Genomic DNA, 5,000 nt, shown 5'->3' with positions numbered 1-5,000 from the left:
GCATCATATAACGGGGGTGGTGCGTGGATGGGTGAGTGTCGTGGTGTGCTTGCATGCGCGTGCATATACGTACGTGCATGTGTTGTGGTGCGTGCACTTGTTCTTTACTCGCCTGCATGAGTATGAGCCTATGAATGTGGGCGCGTATGGTTGGCCATCGTACTCAGAAATAATAAGTTTTACCGCGGTAGAAGTAATTCAACCGCGGTTAAATTATGACCTTTTTACCCAATCAGAGGCGGCCTTGTTACACATAATTTAACCGCGGATGTATTATTTTTACCGCGGCGAAATCATGTGGAACAAGGCCTCTGATTGGGTAAAATGGGTAATAATTTAACCGCGGTTGAATTATTTTTACCGCGGTAAAAATAATTATTTCTGAGTACGATGGTCAACGATATGCGAGCTCTTATAAGAAATTGGGGAGCTCAGATTGACACATATAGTGTAAAGTTTTGACACTAAAAAAAGTGCCACGGTTTTAACACTTTATGATTACATACCTGACACCTGTATTACTTGGAGTGACGCTTCAAGTGTTATAATTATAATGTAACACTCGATAAGTGTAACTAGTTTTACACTTTTGTTTTTTGAGTATACGCTTGTGTGCGTGCATGTGTGCGAGCGCCTGTACGTGCGTGCGTGTCCGTGCACCTGCGTACGCGTGAGCTTGATCATCATTGATAATCGTTCGTTGCGCATCAGTATAAAATTAACTACATAAAATATTAGGTAAGGTCCGTTTTACCTTCTTTTGATGAAATGACAACACGTGCGAGAGACGAGAGAATGAAAATAAATGCTGTTCTTGTGCACGCCATTGTGAGCGGTGGCCGGATCTCCCATGCATCAACGGAATTAGTCGGTTGCACTGGCCTCCTCTAAATTGCGCATGACTTTCTATATGTGTTTGTGCGGTTGCTGAAGTGCTGGCAGTCTGTGTTGCCATTATAAATACCAAGCCACGTCATGCACCACTCCAAGCACGTGAGTACATTTACACTAGCCCTACACGTTATCCGCCGATATAGTGGTTAGGCAATAATTGCATAAACCTATATACAGCCGAACAAAAAACATAGCGAAGACAAAACGGGCGTACGAAATAGGTTTAACAAGATAAACCTCGATATAATCTAAGGTTAGATAACGAAAGTGTTTACTTAACCCAGCGCATAGTTAGAATGACATCTTTTGGTACATTACTTAAGATGTATGGCAGTGATGCAGGTAATTTGTAGAGACACTGACACGTATTACGCTATTTACAGCTGCTTACTCCACTTACTAAGCAGCCAAACTACACAGGATATAAGACAAACAAAATACCATATATATATATATATATTATTATTATTATTATTATTATTATTATTATATATATATATATATATATATATATATATATATATATATATACGTAATACGATAAAACAAGTCTCCCGTGGTATCAAAACACAAACAAACAAGCAACCGTGCACAGCGGCACACGTACGCGTATACTAGCCTACTATACCACTGCCACAAATTTCTAAATCAACGGCTGCTCGCAGCATACATAGATTCCCAACTCACTTCCTTATCGAACACTGACCATACAGGGTTCATTTTATAGCTAGCGGCAAATTAGTTCCAATAGATATATGCCTGCTGTCTCGCGTCTACTATATAGGTGTGTAGCTGTATGACAAAATCTGGCAATCTGACACGCTACGCTGGAGCTACATCGCAAATTGCGGTTCGACCCATTTATTAACGTGCACTCGTGAAATTGCTAATGATGAATCCAGTCGTTTCTCGGCCGGTGAGTGATCAATACGACACGGAAACGGATGAGGGGTGTAGTTGTAGGTCGATAGCTCGGTACATCCGCATAATAATTGTAATATCGGATTTCTACACGACGCGTAAACACGATATCATCGTGACATCATCACTGACATGGCGAGCATTTGCTTCCCGTTTGACCTTGAAAACGTACGCATCGAACTCGCGTCCGTACGGTGGTTAATCATCACAGCTGTGTATAATTACACATACGATCGCATTACGCTACTCATGAACACGGATTATTGACCGCGAACATACGGGATAATCGACCCTCTTGCGCTTATTCCACAGAGTATTTTTGTCACGCGTATTTCTGTCGCGGTAGCTCTTTGTTATCGGGTGATTCCTGTAACGGGGCTCTCAAAGCAGATTGGTCATCACAGTGGCTCGTCTGAAGGTGTAGGTCATGGTTGGATTAGAGATAAGGTTAGGAGTAAGCTTGGGTAATTAAAAACTAATTATGCTGTTCTGTTGCGATCTGGGGCGAAATCTGTTAAATGCGCGTTAGGTTTTGTGCAATCGGGCAATGATGTCTGTTTGGCTTTCTTTTCGCTACTTCTGAGGTAGGCGAAGTCATTTATAAAATTGAGTGTCTCAGAATAAGTGGTGGTGGAGTCAAATCTGGTGTAATAAGTAGAAGAAAGGAGGAGTAGAACAGGAAAAGGCACAGGAGGGTACATTGAGGGAAGTTGAGATAGAAGATGGTGGGAATGTCACCAAGTAGAAAACGGAGCACCATAATTATTCACGTGCGCGTGTTCATAAGCATCAGATCAAGTGTGTCACCGGAGATATATAGCTAGTCTTATTATCTTACGGACTTGTTCTCAAGCTTTGCATCGCATTGGAGCATCGTTTACACGGAGGGCCGCTTCATTCATCTTGTGCCTTGCACAGTGTAATATGTATTGCATGAATATGCGTGGTAATTATCATTTGAAGGTCCATTTGCATTTGTAACATTCGAATTGTGCTATCGAATATTATTCTATTTTATTTAATATTAAATAGAAACTTAAAAAATAAAAATTGAATTCTCCCTTAAATCATGTTTATGCTCGGTCAACTACGATGTGTAAATGCGGGTTTTATACGTGTTTGCGTACGTGCATTGTGTGTTCTTATTCGCCTCTTTTCTTTCCTTCGTTGAATTGCCTTCTCCTTCCCACCTCGTGTTGGCTTCTTCATTTCAGACCCCCTTATCCCCCAGCCTCCTGTTTGGCTACGTTCTCTTTTTTTCTACGCAGCTACTTCCGTTTAATCATGCTAATGTGTCCTTTGTCCCCCTGCTACATTTTACTATACGTACATACGCTGATAAAAAACACTTATCAAAGATTATTATGATTAAAAATTATCAAAATTTACGATGAAAAAATCATTATTAGTATTTTCATGTTTTCCAACAATGTTTTGACCTACATATTGTTAAAAAATATTACTGAAAATGATATTATAATCACAAATTTGGCGTGTTTAATTATTTATAGATCATTCTATGTAATGAATTGCTAAAGGACCCGCCCGAAACGAGAATAGCCCAATTATTTTACAATCTCATTGTTTAATTTATTATTATGATAAATGCACGTGGGAGGTACAATATCAAGTTCAATACATTTACATTTATAATGAATCGTTTTTGGTCGTCTGGTGCGCGACCAATATAACAACGCGACCATTTCAACAGCGATGGTAGTGTCAGCATCAACCAATTTCAGACTGGGCAGAGCGAATGTATCATATGCTAGACAATTACTATCGCACAATCACTGAACAGTTGGATAATCTTTGCCCGTAGGTTTAAATATTTAGTTATTAATTCAATATTGACTTAATTATTTCACGCGACAAATGAACGAAGCGAGGAATAACGAGTTGACAAACAACGGGGGATTCACTTTCGTATTGCGTTTACATTGGTTTACAAGTTGTTATTATATTTTATTGTCCTTATATCGTGCCTATTTGATCACTTGTCTGCTTGCATTTGTTGGAATTCAGTTGAGCTGCTTCTTTTCTCCGTTTTTCGATACACGTGATCTTCTTTAACACCACTCCTTTCTCTGTTCCTGCTCTCAGACATTCACATCGCTCTGTTACCTTTCCTATTCCTCGTTCTTCATATAAATTAAATTAATTTCTCATCATTTATTATCTTCTTTCCATGTTATCCTCGCCTTTATCTTCTCCCATAAACTCCTCGCCTCCTTGTTCTCTGTTTCTGGTCATAGATTTTCACCAGATAAATACCATTCGCCAGATATAATTAGCGGTTTCATTGACGTTGGCGACGCTCTTACTGATCTCGTTGGTGTTATCCACGTAGCCGCAGCTACGCCGGTCATCCAACCTTTGTTCATTGGACGCTCCCCTGACCGCTGACGTGATAACTGCATGCAAACGATCTTGACTAATAACGGTTACACTATTTAAGAAATACACTGAAAATTCATTTACTATAAAAAAAAAACGCATCTGGCGTGGAAACATCTCTTTACCTAAATCGACTAAATTGATGACGAAGGCGTTCACCTATATTATCTAATACCAACACTCATTGAATTTTTCCTTGAAAGCATGGTATATCACTTTTATAAGTAAAAGGTTTACATATTCCTATTTGTGTAGCATCTTTCCACCGGGAACATAGAGTGCGGTAATTATGGCTATATGTCTAATATCTCTGTATCGTCGGCACTAACATAGTTATTGAGTTTTACACCACTCTCCTACTTACTGCTCAATTATGTTGCTCATATTATTCATCGGTGATATATTACACTGATATATTACACAGATATAAGCCGATTACATCGACTTTTGTTGTGATAATATACAATGAAAGACGCCACGACTATTTTTTACACTTTTCGTAACAAAACACGTGTGTATCACTAAACATATAAAGTAAACAATAGAAGTGTGTTCGCGCCATTTGCACATATAACATCTTTAAATTCTATTTAATTACTGTGTGCTACGGTTCTCCCTAATCCTGGGTCAGCATTTTGGCAAAACAATACCTATCGGAACTACTTCGACACTATTGCATGATGGGGTGCTCAGTAATGTGTTCACCCAACCGGTATATATATATATAGTGTGTGTGTGTGTGTGTGTGTGTGTGTGTGTGTGTGTGTGTGTGTGTGTGTGTGTGTGTG

This window comes from Priapulus caudatus, unplaced genomic scaffold (assembly GCF_000485595.1).
Source record: "Priapulus caudatus unplaced genomic scaffold, Priapulus_caudatus-5.0.1 Scaffold35, whole genome shotgun sequence".
Taxonomy (NCBI): Eukaryota; Metazoa; Priapulida; class Priapulimorpha; order Priapulimorphida; family Priapulidae; genus Priapulus; species Priapulus caudatus.
Note: the sequence above shows the minus strand (reverse complement) of the source record.